This window comes from Nicotiana tabacum, chromosome 23, assembly GCF_000715075.1.
Source record: "Nicotiana tabacum cultivar K326 chromosome 23, ASM71507v2, whole genome shotgun sequence".
Taxonomy (NCBI): Eukaryota; Viridiplantae; Streptophyta; class Magnoliopsida; order Solanales; family Solanaceae; genus Nicotiana; species Nicotiana tabacum.
In genome coordinates this window covers 68,502,915-68,526,648 of record NC_134102.1, presented here as the reverse complement: position 1 = coordinate 68,526,648, position 23,734 = coordinate 68,502,915, and positions in this window count along the sequence as shown.

Here is a 23,734-nt window from a genome sequence, read left to right as displayed (position 1 = left end):
CTTTCTGAGTTGGTAATGAAAAAATGGTATTCCATGCGTGCAAATCTATGCGACAACCAAATAGTAATGAGGTGTGATCTTTTGTGGACTTGGTGACCGGTGTCATTATTGATGACACAAGTGCTACAATCAATGTTGGTGACATGTTAGAAGTCGTTTTGCTCAACTTTGATGATGATAAGATAGATAATTTCATGGAGTGTGTGAATTCATTGCAAGGGATGGGCTCTTACAACTATACACCCTAGAAGTTGTCATTTGATCTTGAGAATAGGAAGACTCATCCTACAAAACCTTCAATTGAAGAGCCACAGACCTTGGAGTTGAAACTATTGCCACCTCACCTTCGGTATGAATTTCTTGGTCCTTGTTTTACTTTACTGGTCATTCTTGTTTGACTAACGTGCAAGTAGATTCTACATTGGCGGTGTTGCAAAAGAGGAAGAAAGTTATTTGGTGGACTTTGGCGGATATTTAGGGTATAAGCCCTGCATTTTGCATGCATAAAATCAAGTTGAAGGATGATGCTAAACCTTCTGTTGAACATCAAAGAAGACTCAATGAAGCTATGCAAGAGGTGGTTAAAAAGGAGATTATCAAATGGTTGGATGTCAGAGTTGTCTACCCTATTTCCGATAGTTCATGAACTTCCCCGGTCCAATGTTTCCCAAAGAAAGGGGGCATGACGGTTGTTACCAATGATAAGAATGAGTTGATTCCTACAAGAACAGTCACTAGTTGGAGAGTTTGTATGGATTATCGTAAGCTCAACAAAGTCACAAGGAAGGATCACTTTCCTCTCCCCTTCATGGATCAAACGCTTGATAGGTTGGCCGGCCGTGCCTTCTATTGCTTTCTTGATGGTTACTCGGGCTACAACCGAATTTTTATTGCTCCAGAAGATCAAGAGAAAACCACATTTACATGTCCATATTGTAATTTTGCTTTCAAACGGATGCCTTTTGGATTGTGCAATGCGTCAGCGGCTTTTCAACGGTGTATGATGGTTATCTTCACGGACATGGTAGAATACTACCTTGAGGTCTTCATGGATGATTTTTCAGTGGTTGGGGATTCTATTGCCAATTTGGACAAGGTGTTGGCTAGATGCGAGGAAATAAATTTGGTACTCAATTGGAAGAAATGTAATTTCATGGGTGAGGAAGGCATTGTCCTTGGCCATAAATCAAAGAATGGTATTGAATTGGATAAGGCAAAGATTGAAGTTGTTTCTAAGCTTCCACCTACCACCTCGGTGAAGGGTGTGAGGAGTTTCTTGGGCCATGCAGGATTTTACCGCTGATTTATCAAAGAATTTTTTAAAGTGGTGAACCCTTTGTGCAAACTATTTGAGAAGGATGCCAAGTTCCATTTCAATAATGATTGTATGAGAGATTTTGAACAATTGAAGCTCAAGTTGACAACTACTCCTATCATTACATCTCCAAATTAGAGTTTTCTGTTCGAGCTCATATGTGATGCATGTTATATAGCGGTTGGGGCCGTTTTGGGGCAATGTATTAACAAAGTTTTTCTTTAGGTATACTATGCTAGTAAGACCATGAATATTGCCCAAGTCAATTATACCGTTACGGAGAAGGAGCTCCTTGCTTTTATGTTTGCTATTGAGAAGTTTTGCCCCTACTTGATGGGTGCCAAAGTTATTGTCCTCATGGATCATATGGCGGTTCGCTATCTTATGATCAAAAAGGAAACTAAAGCTCGCTTTATGAGATGGGTTCATTTGTTACAAGAGTTTGATATAGACATCCAAGACAAGAAGGGGAGTGAAAATCAAGTGGCGGACCACTTGTCTCGTTTGGAGGAGGAGGGGAGGCCACATGATGGCCTTGAAATCAATGACTCTTTCTCCGATGAGCTACTCCCGACACTTTTAATGAAAGATATACCATGGTTTGCAGATTTGGCAAATTTCCTTATGAGTGATATCATTTCGGATGAGTTCTCTTCAAACTAAAGAAAGAAGATCAAGAGGGAATGCCAAGACTACTATTGAGATAAACCATACCTTTTCTGGATTTGCACGGATGGGGTGATTAGAAGGTGTTTGCCGGAGGAAGAACAATGTGATATTCTTGGGGCTTGTCATTCTTCGCCCTATGGTGGTCATCATGGTGGAGCAAGAACGACAGCTAAAGTCCTAAGTTTCAATTTTTATTGGACTACTCTCTACAAAGATGCAAATGAGTTGGTGAAAAGATGTAATGAATGTCAACGGGGCGGTGGAATTTCAAAGAAACATGAGATGCCCCTTACAACCATCTTGGAGATTGATACCTTTGATGTTTTGGGGCAATGACTTCATGAGGTCTTTTGTGAGTTGTTATGGAAACAACTACATTTTTGCCGCGACGGATTATGTGTCTAAATGGGTTGAATCCGTTGCTTTACCAAATAATGAGGCTAGAAGTGTGGTGACTTTCTTAAAGAGGAACATTTTTACAAGGTTTGAGACTCTGCGGGTGATCATAGGTGATGGAGTGTCACATTTTTGCAACAAGGCTTTTGACACTTTATTTGACAAGTATAGTGTCACTCACAAAGTGATAACTCCCTATCATCCATGAGCAAGTGGTCAAGTTGAAGTTTCCAATCAGGATATAAAGAGTATTTTGTCCAAGACGGTGAATGCAAATCAGACGGATTGGTCTAAGAAGCTTGATGATGCTCTATGGGCATATAAAATGACTTACCAAATACCTACCGGAATGTCTCTATACCGGTTGGTATTCGAAAAATCTTGTCATCTTCTGGTGGAATTAGAGCACAAGGAAATGTGGGCCTTGAAGAAATTGAATCATGATTGAGATGTAGCCGCCAACTTGTGGGTTGCACATTTGAATGAATTGGATGAATTTTTGTACCATGCATATGAGAGTTCATCCTTATACAAAGAAAAGATTAAATACCTTCCTTACAAGTATACTTGGAATAAGGAGTTCAAGGCCGGTGATCTAGTGTTGCTGTTCAACTCAAGGTTGAGAATGTTTCCCGGTAAGCTCAAGTCAAAGTGGAGTGGTCTATTTGAAATTATTGGTATGACACCCTTTGGTGCTTTGTACTTGAAGAACAAGAACAATGAAATTTTTCGGGTCAATGGTCACTAGGTGAAGCACTACTTGGGAAAAGTTGGTGAAAGCCATGTGGTAGCAGTACTTTACTTCAATTGAGGATGTTATGATATTGCATCATGCCACGATGTTAAATAAGGCGCTTCTTGGGAGGCAACCCAAGTTCTTTTCCTTTTCCTTTTTTAGTTAGATGTTCTTATTTTTTTAACTAGCTTTGAAGTGTGTTGCAGTGATCAGTGTAGATATTGAGATGATGGCTGAAGCTGTGCCCTGTATGGGAAAATGCAGACCACACTTTTATTAGTGCGACCGCAGAAAAGGGAATGTGGGCCGCAGAAAATTGCTCACGATCTCAGATTTTACCTGCGGACTGCATTTGCAAGAAGATGCTCAGGTGCTAAATTGAAGGCCCTCTGAACTTTTCTCCCAACAGTGCGGAGCTAACTTTGCAGACTATCACAAATTTTGTTGTTGAAGGAGAGCAATTTTAGAGAAGTCACTGAAACTAAGTTGACAGAAGTGAGGTCGCACTTGAAAAAGTGCGGACCGCACAACTGCATGCTCTCCACCGCCCAGATAATAGAGTGCGGAAATCATTTGGAATTCTATGTCCACACTCTTTCATCCTTACCCTCGTGTGAGCATAAATAGAACAATAGTCTCCCATTTACACTTTTCGCCACTTTCATTTCCCAATTGAGACTCTACGATGGAACTAGTTGCTTGCAATTTTGATCACAAACAACCACCCACTACTAAATTTGATCTTATTACACTAGCACAATCTGATATGCATCATTTCAATCTTGTTATTTTGTTTTGAATTTTCATTTTGCTTTTTAACTTCTTTTTAGGCCATCTGTGATTATACCCTTATTTGTGTCTATGTGGGGTAGTTTAACATTGGATATTTGTGAAAGCATGCTTAGATAGGGTTGGTTTTTTTTTACTTTTCATGCCTTTACCATGTTACCCAGTAGTATTCAACACATAATTGCATAACCTGGTAGAAATGATTGTCATCCGTCATTGTTCTTGATTGTGCGGACCGCACTTAAAATTGTGCGGTCTGCAAATATTTGATTTTGGTAACTTGGTTGATGACCCTGATTGTGCGGCCGCATTTTATTTGTGTGGACCGCACTTGAAATTTTGCGGCCACAAAGATAGGTCTCCACTGCCCTTCAGAGAATTTTTTCTCTGGGACCTGAGTACTTTTACTCAAGTGCGGACCATAAAAACTATTATGCGGACTGCCGTTGGATTTCTGCACTATTCGCACTAGATGCAGGTCCACACTGTCCTTCAGAGACTTCACTATAAGGACTTGAAACATCTGTGCAGGAGTGCGATCGTATTTGGATTTGTGCGCACCGCACTTCCATTTTGCGGACCGCATTTGAAATTGTGCAAACCGCACTTTAACCTTATCTTATGCATGTTACACATTGCACCCTACTGCTTCTAAGGTGTCCTCTATTGCTAATTTGACTCTTAACTGATTTGATACTTGCATATGAACTAAAAACTCTCTTTGTGCATACACAGATAATGGTGCGATCAAGAGGAAAAAGAGATTCATCTAGAGGCAGAGGTGCCATGCACCCAAGTGCCCAAAAGGTAATCACCAAGAAGACAACAACAGGCCGGGGGAGAGGTAGAAGCCTCTTAGAGTCAGATTCTAACATCTCGTCTAGGGAAGCCTCCGAAGAAAAATTTGTGTCTCTATTTGAAGAGAACAATGAGGAGTAGACTTAGCCACAAGGGCAGTCTGAGCCCCAAGACGTACCTTCTATATCACAGAGTACCTCCCAAGGCACTGGTAGTACCGGCCATGAGTCAAACGCAACTGCTCAAGACTCTGATTCTGATAATGTCCCTGATGACGGAAAAAGGGGGAATGACTACAAAAGATGGCATAGTGAGAACAAAGAAGAAGGTCGTCTAGGAAGACCGGTTTTTTAGCCTAAATGCTTATTCAAACTTCTGAATATGATGGAAGTAAAGATAACTTACTCACGAAAGGCAATTCTTCATCAAGGATTTAGACAAGTACAACCTGATAGTCCTGGAGTAGTTTACAAAGAGAAAATGGTGGATGCAGTTCATAGAGAAGCTGGTAGATGTCAAGAAACACCTTGTCCGAGAATTCTACGCCAACACAACGCATATTGTTAAAGGGACCACGGTTACCAAAGTGCGCAACCTTAAAGTGAAATTTGATCAATGCACTATGAAGTATGGACACCTACATCGGACTTGAAGATGTGGAGCCAAAGGAGTATTTGGCTAATTTGGTTGAGAAAGAGGAGGTCACACCATGGCTCGCAAAGATACTTGCACCTGGGCCTAGTCCCCCTTGGATATGTGCGAGAGTGCCAATCCTCCGTCAGACTCTCAACTTCGAGGAAAAGGGTGGCAGAAGTTTGTTTGTACAAGACTTGTTCCATGCCTGAATGAGAACAACTTGTATTTGCCAAGAGCAGTGCTATTAGCTTCTATCATGGTTGGGTACCCAATCAATATGGGTGCTTTGATATTGGCGAATATCACCTTGGTAGCTCAACAGAGTAATACCCCTACCCTTACCCCAGTACCATCACTGAGTACTTGACAGATTCCAAGGTGGAGTCTAGGCCATTTGATATGAAAGTCAGGACAACCGGTCCCTTTGATGTGTATAAGTTGCAAGACCCAAGGAACCCGAAGAAGAGCAGTCAACCTTCCACTACTACCGGCCAGTCTGATGAGCCAGTCGTAGTAGCTCCTACTCCCTCTGATATTCCTTTCACTTCACCTGAGCCTTCCACCAATGCCAGAGATACGGTTCATGATCCACTATCAGCCCTTGCTCCATTGCCTACACCAGCTCTGAGGCTGGTGCCTTTGCCTACAGGCCCACTGTCTTCTTTACGGGTTTCTCAAATGCTAGTGAGTCTCAACAATTGGATGTAGACAGCTGCAACAAAGTTGTCCGATATATCTAGTGTTGTTGCAAAGCAAACCTCTACATAGTCAGACCTTTCTGACATTGACATGAAGCTCACCAAGGTCTTGGATAACCAGAAAGTGATTATGGACATACTAGTACAACATGGTGCAGTTATTGAGCAGTTGACCAAGAAGGTGAAGAAGATGAGAAAGACATAGGCCAACAAGAAGCCAGTTGACTCATTCCGAGCTGAGGTGACTAGGATAGCTGAGGCCGGCAACATGTCATTTTACATGCTGATGGACCCTACCCAGCCTCCCCCAGATCATACTTCTAATGAGGATCCCACTACTCAGGCTGAGAAGCCTTGCCTTGCATCCAACATTGCTGTTGTGGTGTGTGATATGTTCACCTCTCAAGCAGCCCCCGCAGAGGATGATGAAATCATTCAGTTGGCTGAGCAAGCTCAGACTGATACTGTTGGTGATACCATGATGACAGAGGACCCTTAAGGAATTTCTTCGTCCCTCTCTTCTCTTTGATCTTATTTTGCTAAGAATTGGGGACAATGCTTCCTTTTATTTTGGGGGTGGAGAATTTGATATTTGATGATTAATACATTTGATGACACCGGGATATAATAATGGATGATTTATTTTGTTTATATTTAGTAGTTTAATACATTTAGTAGTAATCTATAATTTTGTTTGTTTTGATAGTGTAAATATTATGCTTTTCCTTATTTTGTTAATAATAATCCTTTGATTTTCTTAATGCCACGGTTCTTCCCAAAGGTGGTTTTTTGTGTGAACCGGGTGACTACTCCTGAGGATGGATAGTGTGACAACTTTCTTTAGGGAATGTGTCCGTTTTATATTTAGGTAATAGTAGTAGTAAGTAGTAATGAATAAAAACCCTAATCAAGTTAGTTTATGAAAACGAGTTATTTATGCTTCATGTGGTACCAACAAACTTAACTACATGCTTATGGTTTGAGACAAGGTTTTTGAAAGAAGTAACTCTAGTAAAAGTGACTTTGAGGCTCTTGAGTTGTCTTTGATAATTATTAGGTAGTTGAGTGCGCCATAGAGATCTTTAACTTGATTGTGGTTGTTGTGGGCTATTTTCATGAGAGATGAGATGAAATTTTGTTGCTAGTCCAAGTACTTGAGTGAATAGTCTAGAACTTGTCCCGAATGTGTTTCAAAGCGAAATTTTTAGTTTGCTTGATTTGAAAGATGATTGTAGGCATTCCTTGGACCGTTTGAGCTTTATATTGCCACCCTATGATCGTTATCCCTAGTCAACCCCTTTGAGAATTTAGCCTTTCTCCATTGATAACCATGCTACAAGCCTTTACTCGTTTTGAACATGATCTTCTCTTGGCACCCGATCCCTCCTAAGTACTCATATGTAATAAGTGGCTCAAAGCTTAGGTTTGGGAGGGGGGGGGGGGAAGTTGAGAAATCTAAAAGAGATATCAAGGCATTAAAAAGAAAGAAAAGAAATTATCTCCATGAAAGAGAAAGTAAAAAAAAAGTGATAAAAACCAAAAGAAGCCCAAAAAGGGACAAAAGGGGAGATTGCTGCAATTGAGAGAGGCAAGTACCTCTAGTATAAACATCAAGGGAGAAAAAGAATAAAATTTTGAATAAAGAGTGATGTTAAGTCTCTATATCCTCCAAGAAGAAGAAATGCCTCTAAGGGTTTGACAAATGTGAGCCAAGAAATGAGATGTGAAGAGCTTAAGGAAGGGTGCAACCACTTGTATCACATATGATATGCTATCCCAGACCAAAAGCCTTCATTACAACCTGAAAGAAGTCCTATTTGATTTTGAACCAAGCATGCTTAAATAGTAAATATTTACATGAGGGGTAAACCTATTGTACTTAAAGCTTAACTTGTGACATTCCTTTCTGAGAGAAGAGTGAAAACTTTGTTGCTCTAGAAATTGAGTGTTGAAACTTGAAGTGAGCATTGCAAATGGAATGTAGAAGAGGAAGAGTTTGGAGTCCATCATGATTTACATGAAAGAACAAGAATCCTTGATGAATAAAGTCAACTCTTGAGGCTCAAATGTCACACTAGAATTACATGAGATGAGCAAGTTGCACAGTTTTGAAAAAATTGCCACCTTGTTTAGAATGCACGAGTATTATGGGTAATTGATGATCCCAACTGAGGATAAATAACTTGTAGGTGACTCCTTGAAATGATCATTCTCTGAGGGAAGGAGGAAACTAATCTAGTTGTTTGAGAACAACCAAAGACTTAAGTTTGGGGGAGTTGATAAGTGTGTATTTTAACCACTTATTAGTACATTCTTGCTTTAGTTTTGGTCCAAAAGTGCTAATTTTTGTCTCCAAATCTAATGAAGATGGTTGAATTACAGGTGTGCCGAAGAATGTGAGCTCAATGAATAAATCAAACTCAAAGAGGAAATGTTTCAGCTAAGATCAGTCAAGAGGAAAAAATGCAAGAACAGTGCGGTCCGCAAAACTCCATTTGCGGCCGCAAAAGCAAATGCGGCCCGCATAAGATAAAATGCGGTCGCAAAAGAGAAACTGAAGCTTCACGGATATTTGGCAGAAGTGCGATCCACAAACAAAAAAGTGTGGTTGCACTTGGTCCGCAAAAAAAGTTCGCACTGTCAAGCCTGAAAGATCAGAGAAAATGCAATCGAACAAAATCTGAAGCCTCCTCAAAGTGCGGTTCGTAGCAATTTAGTGTGGCTGCAGAAACTAATGTGCGGCCACAGAACTCCTCCAACTGAAAGCACTCGCAGCATTAACCTACCAAAGTATGGACCACAGATGATAAAGTGTGGCCACAGAACCCTCCGAATGGGATTTTTGTCAGGAATTTCGGAGGACTATAAATAGACGCGAAGCACTTTATTAGGGCTTCTGTTTTGGTATTGTTGCAGAAGCTGGTAGTTGTTCTTAGCCATTTTGGGAAACCTTGAGCTGCAATTAGAGAGGATCAATTACTTTTCTATTTTAATTTTAGTTTTATGTATTCAATTACTTCTTCTTTTTATTTTTCTGTGTCCATTACCATGAGTAGCTAGATTTTATCTAGGGTTGTGATCCAACACTAGTATGTAAAACTTATGGGTGTCTAATATTAATGTTTGCTATTGATTGAGTTACTGTTATTTAGCCTTGTTTATGTTTTAAAGTTAGAATTAATGGTTGCAAATATTGATTAATGCCTATTTGACCTTGTTCTTACTTGGAAAAGAGGAATTTAGTTTAGGAAAACTTGGCTAATAAGAAATTGAACTAGTTGAAGTGTTGATTAGTTTAATTAAAGGATTTGAACTAGAGATAGGGATAATCCAACTTGGACTCATACTCAATTATTTTGATTGCTACCCATTTGGACTTGAGAGAGCCAATTTTGGTATAATCACTCTTTCACCGAGAGGTATTGAGTGGGTACTTGTGTATTGAAAGTCATAACAAACCCCGATATACCAAGCAAGTATAGATTTACTCTACCCATTAGGTTTACATCTAGGTTAAGGTTACAACCCTAGGCCATACCTTATTTGATAAAAATTTCAAAAAATATATTTCAGTCATTACTTGTTCATTAGTTAGTTAAATTTCTTAGTAGTTTACTTTAGAAGAATTACTACCCACTTTTGTTTGGAAGATAAATCTAGATATTTCGAGTTTCTTTCTTATGTATTTACCTCAACATCCATTTTAAACTCCTTGTGGATTTGACCCCGACTCGCATTGGGTTTATTATTATAATGACCGTATCATATTCCTTAATTGAGTGTGAATTGGACGTGATCAATTTGTGTGCTTCTTTTAACCCTAAAACTTGCACACATTTCAATTTATACGGTATTAAATTCTCATTAGCATTCTATTTTCACTCTTTTTTTCCAATTTGGACATTAAAACTGAGCTAGCTTAAGACAAATAAAATTTAGATTAGCAAGATTATCGTTTATCGCTTTGGATAACGGGCAAAATTAATAATAAGTCATAAAACACAAAATTTTAGCACATCACTTGACATTATGATAGCATCATGGTGCACCCATAGTCTTAAAATCCCCGATCGATCTCTGTTGAACGAAGTAGCTGCATAGTTAATTGTGTCAAGCGGTGTCACTTTATTTTATTTATTTATTTTTTGTTTCTAACTTTTAATTATATATTCATATTTAATAAAAATTTGCGGTCAAGTGGTGTTATGTGACACCGCTTGGCTTAAGATAAATCCGTCCCTAATTTCAAGGGCAGTGATGGATGAATCATTAACCTAACATTGTTCAACTTTGGTTCCAGATGAATTGGAGAGCAGCAGGCAATGGCATAATTCTATTACCAAGCATTGGGACAACATTAGATATTAGGCCTCTCTATTGTACCTTTTTGTACACATAATAGTCCAACATGAATAACACAGCAATAACGGTTTGGTGTTACACAGATTACCAAGAGTTGGATCCTTTAGTTCTAACACACACCTTTACTTTCATAGTTCTCATGCCTAACCAAAATGATCAATTCTCTCAAAATTTGTAAATTTAAGTACTTCAAATTTAAAAAGGTGTCAAGAACTTTTATAACCTATTAAGTTGAGTGGACGATCGAATTGTTGTAAGCTAGTATTTTTTAGACCACTCACAATTTCAAGCATTAAGACTCCAAAGCTGAATATATCAGACTTGATTGAGAATGATCCTTCCATGAAAAACTCGGGAGCCATGTAACCACTGTGTAGAGGACAAAAAATATTTTTGATTCGGTTAATATGAATATTCTACATGTTAAGTAAATATATATTAAGAAATAACATAGGATCAACTCACTATGTTCCTACAACCGTGCCGATCACTACCTCCGTCTCGTTATGTTTGAAAATTCTTGCCAAACCAAAATCAACTATCTCAGTATTCTTATTTTTATCCAAGAGCACATTACTAGCTTTTAGATATCTATGTATGACTCTCATTCTTGATTATTGTGAATTTAGATCAGTCCTTGAGCAATTCCTTCGATAATTTCAAAAGGTTTCTACCAATCCGGTAGTTTTTTTCTTGCAGGATCTATCAAAGATAGAAGGCATTTCATAAAAAATTTCAAAACTTACTTGAAAAAATGACCCTTTTTTTTTTGGAATTGTAACATACCAAAGAGGAAGAAGTCTAAGCTCTTTTTGGGCATATACTCATATATCAACGTTCTTTCATCTCCATGTATTAACATTCTATAACTCGAACTAGATTTGTATGGTGAACTTGGCAATTAGTATAAGCTCATTCTTGAACTCCAGCGCTTGACATGATGTACTTGAAAGTATCTAGACTGCTACCTCTCTCCCATCTACGAATTATTCCTATCATAGATTTTTTTAAAGGTAATCCAATTATTCACTGAAGGTACTAAGCAAGTTGTATTTTTAAAGGTATAAATATATCTTATAAATAGGTCCAAAACCACCTTCTCTATGCTTGTTTTCACTCGAGAAGTTGTTTGTGGCAACTAATATGAACCTAAAGCTAAATTTCTTCAAATCATGTAATTCTATTCCATCTTCTTCTCTTAAATTTGTGTTATTGAAGCTGTCTAACGCTGTCAACTCACATATATACTCTTCTTCATTTCTTTTTGTTTACCTGCAAATAGGTACAGTTGAATTTGTAACGTGATTTATAGACACATGGATTAAATTAATCCGAAAAAATAAAATAACAAAGAGCGAAGAGAATAAAATTAGGATAATCGAAGAAAGAACAAGCCTGGACTTCGAATTGATCACTCTAGAACAAAGAACAATGTAATCTTAACAGTAATATAAAGCTTTTTAAAATGAGAGAACAATATCAGCCTTTTTTTCATACAAGTATTTCATGTCCTTCCATGAGTACAAATATTATTATTTATAGTTTCATTAAAATAGACAAGATCCTCAAATCATGTTCCTCTTAAAGGTGAATAAAAAACCCTCTTGATAGTTGCATAAAACGATTGAAAATAAATGCTATGATTTTCTATAACGACTGCTCCTTTAATGCTGCACTCTTCAACCAGTATCTTACTTTCAAATTCTCTTCTACGACCTTGATGCCTTCGGAACTTGTGTAATACTAGTCACATGCCTGTAATCAGTGCCCGCCATTTTTTGACTCTTCTCCTACCTGTCTTCACTGCCATGAGTCAATTTGAGAAGCATCCACATGTAGTATATAAATTTTACCCAATACAGATAGTCTCCTACTTTCCGGTGACTCAGCTCGATATGATCGGAAAGTGAATAAGATATTTTTTTTCTTGTCGGGAAAGTTCTTGAATGATTTCTGACACATGAAAGGACGCACGTCTCTTTGCATTTAATAGGACAGACACATGTTGTCTCGTGGTTTGACAAACAGTTCACTAGTTACCTAGGTGATGATGGATTTATAGAGCCGCCTATAAACTTCTCCCCTTTGCTCTAATTTTATCTTTCACTTTTATAAACTTTCTTCTCCAAGTCTTAAAACTTCTCGGCAACTCATCTTTTCTCAGTAAAATATTCAAATTTGTATCTCTCATCACCATGTCTTCTGCTTTTTCTTTCCCCGGCAACACATCTTCTACCCCCAAACAACATGACCTAATTTTGACTTCTTCATCCACCAGCTTCGAGGCTTGCATCGGCGGCAGTCCATCCAAGAACAACAAGTCTAAGATGCCTGACGCTGGACCTCCCATAACAAACACAATCATCCCTTCTCAGTTGTCTTTCAAAAAGGACCTTTAGGTCAAAAGAGAATCTTCTGACCTTAATGACGACATAAACAGAGCTGTTGATGAATGTCCTTTGTCAGCGAACAAGGTCATAATGCTATCATCACCAACGTAGATGATGATGATGATCGTGGGTAGATGGAGAGGTTTGTTGTTGTTGCTCTCGAAGATATTTTACCGGCATCAGCATCTCCCATCCCTGAAGTTTGGAACTATACTTGTAAGTTTTCTCAAGTATCCCTCTTTTTACTATTTTAAAAGTGTTTTATCTCTTTGTTAAGATTTCCTTCCTTGTATTTTAGCCACCCTTTGGGTTCCCCCAGCAGTTAAGGACCTAACTCAATGGGTTCAAATAATTTTGGATACTTCTACACCGAATTTCCGTATGTGGAAGAAGAATTCAATCAGGAAAAACTGGAAGGCCAAGAACCATGGTGAGAAAAGCTTCACCTTTCCCTTTTCAACATTTTCCTTCATATAGTAATAAATTTCTAACTTTTCATATTATTACTTCAGGCCTTCCAAAGGGATCTTCCGTTTGCCCCACCTCGAGGTCTCACATGACCCAAAGGTAGTACAATAACGGCTCCAATAGGTCCTTGACTGGAAAAGAACTCGTGATGCAGCTCTTCCTTCTGGTGAAGGCTCGTCATCCATTAGTTCTCAGCCCAAGGGAAAGAAACCAAGAAAATATCCCTCTAAGACTGAGGCTAAAAAGAATCCCCTGGTCACGGAGGAGATCCTAGAAGGACCGACCATAGTGGTCCTTGATGAAGATGAAACCGAGGATGATACCAAAAAGGTTTCTCTATAGAGAAGAAGAAGAAAAACACCAATAACCCAATCGAAGGACATAGAGGGACTCTTTAAAGAGTTCGAAATGGCTAAAATGGCCAAATCCCAATTTTGAGCACCAGTTGTCGCCTCTGGTCAAAAGGGTTCTACTTCTGATACTCCCCCAACTTATGCTCCATCACCAGCTCCTGTCTCGCTATCAGTCCCTACCGAACAAGAGCAAGGTGTGCGTTCCCCCAATCACCCAATCAAGGGAACATAGAAAATGCCTTTCTTGCCTCCATCCAGAACCCTAATGGTAAACACAGTGTTATCTTTACAATATTGGGTGAATACCACTTGCTCTCCAAACCGGTTAGGATAGACAACTACTCGAAGCATCTGGCTTCGAATAAAGATTACAAGAAAATGGATGTTGTCTCTACTTAATGTCTAATTAACAATAACATGTATCTCTCTGCTCAGGTATCATTCATCTTCCTTTTCTTCTTTATATTTATTACACACCATTTTGATAACTTCAAATTTCACTTTACAGGATAACCTTCTTGCCTCCGAGTGTTTGCAAAAGATGATACTGGATAAAGAAGTGCTTAAGTCTTAGCGTGATCAACTTGCTGAGCGCCTCCCGCTCTAGAGCAAGACTTGCTCGAATGGGCGAACCCGAAACTCGATTAGAGCAAACAAAGCAAGAAAATATGGCTCGTAGTCAATAGTCCACTTAGTTACATGCTGAGCTTGGTAAATTAAAGGTCAAGTGGGAAGAGCTGCAGGATGTCATAAATTCGGCGGCTGAACGTGAGTCCACTTCCATGAAAAGAATCAACATCCTGGAAGCTAACTTACGTTCCAAGACTGAGGAAGCTACTGCAGTTGAAGAGAAGAGGGCAAGAATGGAGGAAAGGCTCCTAAAGGTCATGGGACAAAACTACAAACATGCTAAGACCAATATTGACCTTTTCGGGGCCCACAACATTTCGAAGGTCGATAACGAATGCCTGCAACTGAAAAAAAACTCTAAGCCAGATTCCGAGATCAAGAAGACTCTTTCTTGCTTGAGAAAACTCATATTGTTTACAGCATGAGGAGCAAGACTTTATGCCAAAAGTGGCATTTCAAACATAGATGATTGCATTACCGAACTCTTGCTTTGGAAAAAACTGCCTTCGAGAGCATTCTTGCTCGGTCCGCTGCTTCAAGTTCTTTAGATACTTGCTCTGAGTCCTCGAAATTTGAAGTGGAAGCTGAAGATGACAGTGAAGATAAAGATAAAGATATTGAACCTGATGCTTAGCCGCATATATCTCCAAAAGATGCAAAAGAGACTTCTCATCCTTCAACCTCTGCTAACCGAGCAGATTGATGTATTTGTCTAAGTTTTTTTACAACCCTTGTAACTATCCCGAAGTCTCTTTTGGGCCCGGGATTTTGAAATGCCAGATACCTTTCTTACTTAACTTCTCAGGGTCTTGAGCAAAAAATATCTTTTTTGATCTTTATTTTTATATTGATAAAGTCGGGGAATTTTCACATCCGGTTAACTTCAATAACGGGTATTTATACTTTCGATTTTTAACCTTTAATTAGAAAGGTTTAATGAGATAGGGCCTTTATGTTTATAGTGCTCTTGAAGAGGACATCCCCTATTCATTCTGGTACTTGCATTTGAAGTTTAAACAACATTCATATAAATGAAAAACCATATCTATTGGACAAGAAATGAGATATATAAACAAACGAACTTTCATTTATTTATTCCATTTTTAAAAGTACATTTACATAAGCAAAAAAATTGTATATTCACTGAGTAAATGAAACTGCCAACACATGTAACTAATTTGTACTTCTTATTCGTCCTCACTCGAGGTCTTTCATAATGATTGAACTTTTAAGTTTGGGATATGCTTCTAGGTTCTAGCAGTCCCCCGTATCACTCTGTTTCTAGATTTTTCATTTGCCTTTTGAGGCTAGCATTAACACTTCTACTGCCCTGATAAGAGTAACATCCTCTTTCCTCCCTCTAGTGTTTTGATGCAATGTATGAGAATTCGAACACTGAAGCTCCTGTTGCTATTAACAATTCTTATTCGGAGTACGCATTACGTTGCTGCCTCTGTAAAAAACCTTGCCAGAAAAATCTATTTGGGACAAAAACTAGACGAAGAAAAAAAGAGTGCAACGTGTACTTTTAGTATAATCAACAGTCTTCAACAGTAGTACCTTTTAAGATGAGTCACATCCAGTTTCTTGGTAATTTAACCCCATCTTGATTTTTCAATTGATACGAACCTTTATCAATTATAGCAAAAACCCAATAAGGCCCTTCCTAATTTGCTCTATGATTGTAGTACCTTTCCATCCTTTGGTTTCGTGCCATCATTATTACACATGCTAAGTTTCGATGTTCTTCAAGAAAATTCAACTTAAACAACACTGCTTCGTCATTTTCTTGCTCGTTTGCCCGGTAGAACCTCATGGTTGGTTCACCTATCTCCACCGGAATCAAAGCTTCTGCATCGTACACAAGGGAAAATTGTATTTCTTGTGTGCTTGATTTTACCGTCGCTCAATATGCCCATAACACTCCCGGAAACTCCTTAGGCCATCTACCCTTTGCATCTTCTAACTTCTTCTTGAGGTTTTGAATTATCACCTTATTAGTCGACTCTGCTTGACCACTAGTACATGGATGATATGGAGATGACGTGATCCTTTTAATCTTCAATCCCTATAAGAAATTTATAACTTTGGAGCCTATGAATTGTGGCTCGTTGTCACAAGCAATTTCTTTTGGTACTCCAAATCGGAAAATAATGTGATTCCAAATAAAATCTATCACCTCTCGTTCTCCAACCTTCTTGAAAGAACCCGCTTCAACCTATTTAGTAAAATAATTAGTCAGAATCAAAAGAAATTTTACCTGTCTAGGTCCTTGAGGCAAAGGATTAACTATATCCATCCCCCATTTCATAAATGATCACCACGACACAACTGAATGCAAAAGTTCTGCCGGCTGATGTACCAATTGAGCATAACATTGGCATTTATCATGTGTTTTCACAAATGTCTTTGCATCTTGCTCCATTCATGGCCAATAGTAACCGACTCTCATCAATTTAAGCACCAATGAATCTGCTCCGGAATGATTGCTAGAAGCTTCTTCATGAACTTCCCTAATCACATAATCAGCTTCCAATGTTCCTAAGCACCGAGCCAACGGACCCTGAAAAGACCTCCAGTATAGTTTTCCATCAACAAGATAATACCGGGTAGCTTTTGTTCGTAGTGCCTGGGAGGCTTTAGAGTTATCAGGCAGTTTACCATGACTTAAATATTCTATAAATTCGTTTCTCCAATCACAGTCTAGATTTGTTGAATTAACTTTGCAATAGCCATCTACATCTAGGACTGTATGCAACAACTAAACAAGTGTACATGAATCAGCGCCTTTCATCTCCATTGAAGAACCCAAGTTAGTCAATGCATCAACCTCCATGTTATCTTCTCTTCGAATATGGATCCAGACCACTCCCTGAACCGGAAAAGCAAAACTAAGACTTTATTCAAATATCGCTGCATACGCTTCTCTTTAGCATAAAAAACCCATATATATGATTAACCACCAGCTAGGAATCACACTTTACTTCAATCATTTCAGAGCCTAGTCCCCGGGCTAATTCGAGTCCTACAATTGCAGCTTCATACTCAGCTTCATTGTTAGTTAAAGGAATAGTTCGAATGGTCTACCTCATGGTTTGCCCCGAAGGCATAATTAATGCTATCCCAAGACCGGACCCCTTTTACGTTGGACGTACCATCCTTAAACAAGGTCCAAATACAAGAAATAGTCCCTGATACCAAAACTGCTTCTTTTGCAGCTAAAGGCATCATCCCCATACTAAAATCAATCACAAAGTCGGCTAAAACTTGTGTTTGATTGTATTCTGCAGCTTATATTCAATATCAAATTCACAAATTTTAACCGTACATTTAACCAATTGACCCGATTACCCAGGTTTATTGAGGACGTTCCTCAAGGAATTATTCATCACAATGGCTATAGGGTGACATTAAAAGTAGGGCTTAAGTATTCAAGAGGTGACTATGAGAGCAAGAGCCTAGTTTTCTAGGTGTAGATATCGTGTTTTAGCACCTTATAATATTTTACTAATATAATAAATAATAAACTGCGTACCTTCCTCTTCCCGGACTAGAACTGCACTTACCGCAACTTCCGACACTGTCAAATAGATAATTATCGTCTCCCCATCCTTTGGTATTGACATTAAATAAGGACCTGACAAGTACTTCTTCAAGTCCTTCAATGCTTGTTGGCACTCTGGTAATCACGAGAAGTTATTCTTCCTTTTTAATAGCGAAGAGAAGCGATGACACCTCTTCGAAGATCTTGAAATAAATCTGCTAAGGGCTGCCAACCTGCTGGTCAACCTTTGTACCTCCTTTGTACTTTTCAGTTGATCGGGAATATCTTCTATGGATTTGAACTTTTCAGAATTAATTTCAATTACTCTTTGCGAAATCAAGAAGCCAAGAAACTTTTTAGATCCAACTCCAAAAGTACATTTCTCCGAGTTAAGCTTCATGTTGAACTTCCTTAAGATATCAAATATTTCTTGAAGATGAATCAAATGGTCCCTTGTACTAAGAGACTTAACCAACATGTCATCAATATAAACTTTCATTATTTTACCAATTTGACGTTCAAACATTTTATTAACGAGCCTCTAATAGATGGCTTCGGTATTTTTGAGCCCAAAAGGATCACATTATAACAGTACGTACCAAAATTTGTAAAAAATAATATCTTCTTTTGATCCTCCGGGTGCATCCTAATTTGATTATACCCAAAATATGCATCAAGTAAACTCATAAACTCATGCCCAGCCATGGCATCAATCATTTGATCGATGTTCAACAATGAGAAGGCATTTTTAGGGCACGCCTGATTCAAATTATTAAAATCAATATACATTCTAAATTTATTATTCTTTTTTGTAATACTACTACGTTAGCTAACCAATCAGGATACTCAAATTCATGTATTGAACCTATATTAAGCAACTTGATTACCTCCTCTTTCACAAACCTGTTTCTGACCTTGGCTATCAGCTGTTTTTTCTGCTTTACTAAGGGAAATTAGGGTCCAAGCTTTGCTTGTGAACAACCACTTCAAGTGGGATACCTGTCATATCTGAGTGGGACCACGCAAAACAATCAACGTTAGCCTTAAGAAATTTAATAACCTTAAGCCTAAGTTCGGGGCTCAACCCCATTCCCAATTAAACCTTTCTTTATGATAACTCCGTGAACAAAGTGACTTGTTCAAGCTTTTCAGCGGTTGATTTTGTTGCATCCATTTCTTCTAATTACCTCCTCTTTCACAAGCATGTTTCTGACCTTGGCTATCAACTGCTTTTTCTACTTTATTAGAGGGAAATTAGGGTCCAAGATTTGCTTGTGAACAACCACTTCAAGTGGAATATCTGTCATATCTGAGTGGGACCACGCAAAACAATCAACTCTAACCTTAAGAAATTTAATAACTTTAAGCCTAAGCTCGGGGATCTACGGCGTTACCAAGTAAACCTTTCTTTCTAAGAACTCCGTGAACAAAGTGACTTGTTCAAGCTCTTCAACGGTTGATTTTGTTGCATCCATTTCTTCTGGTACCTAGAAAGACCTATGTACTTGGTAAATATCAAGTGTCTCCTCCTCATTATTGTCTTCCACCGAGACTGAAGTGGAAGTTGACATTGGTTCCCGTAATTGCTATTTGCTGATTCCTTCTGCCTTACTGCTAGACATAGTGACAATATTCATTTCTCTTGCAGCAGGTTGATCCCCTTTAATCTGTTTAATCTTATCTGGTATTGGAAACTTTAGCAATTGATAATAGGTTGATGGCACAACCTTCATTTCGTTGATCCATGGTCTACCACGAATCACATTATAACATATATCACCATCCATAACTTCAAACAAAGTGGATTTCATCACCCCTTCAGCATACGTAGGCAAAACAATCTCTCCTCGAGTTGTCACACTTGTTAAGTTGAAACCAGCCAAAAGCTTTGTCGCCGAAATTATGTTTCTGGTCAGTATTGCTTATTCTAAGACTCTCAATTGAATAATATGACTTGAGCTACCTGGATCAACCAACACCCACTTAATTTTAAAATGTAAAATATTTAATGATATTAGCAGAGCATCATTGTATGGTATAATAAGACCATTAGCATCTTCCTCACAAAAGGTGATTTTGTCATCTTCTGCTGCTTTCCGGATCCTCTTGCCATGAGTGACTGATATCTTTATCTTCTTTGCAAACAAAAATATCACCTCATTCCTTTCAACCCCATCAAAAGTCATGTTTATTGTAAGACAGTGAGACCCCGTTGGCTTTGTCAGTTCCATTGTATCTCGACTCCTATCGCAATTACTCTTATCCCGGTCATTTAAAAACTCTCTAAGATGATCATTTTTTAATAATATCACTACTTCTTCACGAAGATGTCGGTAGTCCCCAGTCCTATGATCATGTGTACTATGGAATTCACATCATAATTAAGATCCCTTTGACTGGGGTCCGATCGAATTTGTTTTGGGAACCTTGCCTCCTTTATATTCCTCATGGATGAAATCAATTCCACCAAACTGATATTAAAATTTTAATTCGATAACCAGGGATATCCTAAATCCCGGGACCCAATGGCTCTTTATCTTGCAAGGCTATGCTATTTTTCCCATGATTAGTCCTACTGTCTGATCCGGTTCTTTCAAAGGACTGAAAACCTCTAACTCCACACCCTTGACCTGACTGAGTATCATACCTTTCATTTGACACATATGGTTAAAATTGACTCCTGGATGGTCTCCGGTCCGCATCAAGATCATTCTTGAAATTTTCTAGATTCTGATCATGATTTAGACCTTTGGGAGACACTGAAGAATCCAACTAATCATCTTTAATCCTAATTTGGGATTCATAGTGATTATGGATATAAGCCTGTGTGGTTGCTTGAAATTCCAATGGACTCCCCTTCAACTTTCTTGAGGCATCAGAGCTTAAGGGATTGAGACCTTTGGTAAATACTTCTGATGTCCATTCATCTGGTACTGCTGTCAACAACATTCTCTCCTTTTGGAATTAGATCACAAACCCTCACAACAATTTTGAGTCTCCTTGAGCGATTCTATATATATGCACTTTCCTATCTTGATCTTTCCTTTCCCCAGCGTGTGCTTTGATGAAAGCATCTACAATCATTTAAAAAAGAAATCAATTGTGTGTTCAGGTAAAAGTGAATATCATGTTAAAGCCCCTTTTGTTAAGGTTTCACCAAATTTACTTTAGCAAAACTGATTCGATCTCATGCATAGGCTAATTATTTCCCTTCACAGGTGTGGTGTGGGTTGTGATGTGTTCATGTGGATCCGATATTTTTTTGTATTTTGGAATATTCGGCATCTTTAATCTCTTTGAGATCAACTTTGGAGCCGCACTAGGCTTGAATGACAATTGAATATACTTTTTTGAGTTTGGGCCCTTCAAGACCGTAGGTGTCCCCGTGATATGATTCATCCAAGCATGGAATTTCTTAGCATTTTGATCCATTATAGCATTCTTTTCCCTCATGAACTCATGATCTCGGTCTTGAAAGGATCATCTATGTTATTTCATTTCCAGATCTGCTGCATGAACCACCTTCTTGGTTGTTATTTGGTCTGAACTCCTCCTTTGAAGCGATGTTACCGGTTCTTGGCATTGTCTGATTTATAGGCACGCTAGGAGGGGATCAAACTCCACCATTGGAATTATTTGAAGCCACTGATAGTGCTTGTTGGAGCTAGTAATTATCTGGTCCTGTCTTGAGAGATGATTCATGATTTTCCTTTGTTGTGCTCTCAAAACTTTCATGGTATCACCAACAGGTTCATCATCCATATCATCCGGGGTAGGACTCCTCACATGCCGAGTATTTCTTTCTACTTGGTTAGGAGTTGACTCATCATTGCCATCGAGACGGGTTTCACTGGTTGAATCATCTTGTTGATTTCCATCACAGAAATTATCCATTGTTGTTTGTTCCAACATTGTGCGACTTGTTGACATCATCGAGTGCCATAACTATTTTTGCTTCCAACAAAAAAATGTCAAAGTACGTTAGTAAAAGATGAACATATCAAAGTAATAATACAACTGTCTATGCCCTACAGTGGGTGCCAAAGTAATTACCTGCAAATAGGCATAATTGAATTTATAGCGTGGTTTATAGACACGTGGATTAAATTGATCCGACAAAATAATATAACAAAGAGCGAAGAGAATAAATTAAGGATAATCGAAGAAAGAATAAGCATGGGCTTCGAACTAATCACTCTGTAACCAAGAACAATATGAAAATCTTAATAACAGTGATATAAAGCTTTTTTAGAATGAGAGAACAGTATCAGCCTTTTCTCTTACAAGTATTTTTTGTCCTTCCATGAGTACAAATATTACTATTTATAGTTAAATTAGAGGTGACAAGATCCTCATATCGCGCTCCTCTTAAAGGTAAATAAAAATCCCTCTTGATAGTTGCATAACGGTTGATAATAAATGTTATAATTTTCTGTAATGGATGCTCCTTTAATGCATCCCTCTCTAACCGGTACCTTACTTTCAAATTCTCTTATCTGACCTTGATACTTTTGGAACTTGTGTAATATTGTTCGCATTCCTGTAACCAGTGCCCGTCATTTGTTGACTCATCTCCGAATTGTCTTTACTGCCACGTATCTATTCGAGAAACATCCACCTGTAATATGTAAATTTTACCCAATAAACTTTTCTCATCTATGAAAGAGAAGTTTGTGGATACATACTAACATAATTGACAGAATAACAAGCTAGTTACTAAATTACTTTAGGAGATTTACCTTATTATATACGTCTTCTCATTATAAAGTTGCAGATGAAACCAGATAATAGCAAGTAATAGAAATAGCTAGAACATGATGGACAGTTTGAAACTCTCTCAGCACACGTTAGTCTAAACGTACGCCGCCATGGGGTGGAGAGCAAAAACTGCGATTCCGACGGTGAATTTGGGTGATACCAATGCAGGGAAGGGTGGGAACCAAGGCGATGGCCATGTGAAAAGGATTCCTGAAGTTTCCTATCTTAAGGTCAATGCAACAGTGATTGGAACAAATAGTGATAGTAATGTGGTAATTCCGGCAGAAATTCAACAAAATTCAGCTGAATTGGTGATACGAGAGATAAGAAGAGGGAATTCCAATGGAGAGGGGAGCAGAATGAGCTCAAAATTTTAGAGGAATACACAAGTGAAAGAGGGAGTGAAGAATTGGAATAAAGCAACTAAAACTTTGGCTACAGGGGAAAACGATCATGGGCAGACGAGGTTGAACTTGCGGAGAAGAGTGTAGGTAAAGAATCTGAATCAAGGGCATCCATTTGGGATAATTTTGATATATCAAAAATAACAAATGTTGGATTTAAACTTGAGTTTGTTAACCCTACGACTATGGAGGAACATAGGATAGTGGAAATTGAAGATGATGACACTGTTACAGAGATTGAGTACTGAAGAAATGTTGTAGTGTGCTATGTATTAGGAGCACACTATCCATTTGCAGTCCTAAATGGTTACATACAGAGAAACTGGGAGAAGTTAGGCATTAACAAAATAGTAATGATGAAGAATGGAATAGTGCTGGTCAGATTTGAGAATGAAGAGGGGAAGAATGAAGTCATTCAAGGAGAAATATATCACTTTGATAATAAACCATTCTTTGTGAAGGCTTGGTCTGCAGACATGGAATTTACTCAAGAGGAACTATTTTCATTTCCTATTTGGGTCAAATTGCCGGGGTTGGACTTTAAGTACTGGAGTGCTAAGCGTTTGAGCAAAATCGGTAGCTTAATTAGGAAACCTCTCATGGTGGACAAGAACATTGAAAAGAAACTTGGGTTAAACTTTGCAAAATTGTTGGTTGAAGTGAAAGTTGGTGAAAAGCTACTAGAGCTGATTTACTTTAGAAATGAAAAAGGTGTTGTGATTGAACAAAGAGTAACATATGAGTGGAAGCCTTCGATATGCTCTAGTTGTAACAAATATGGGAATAAA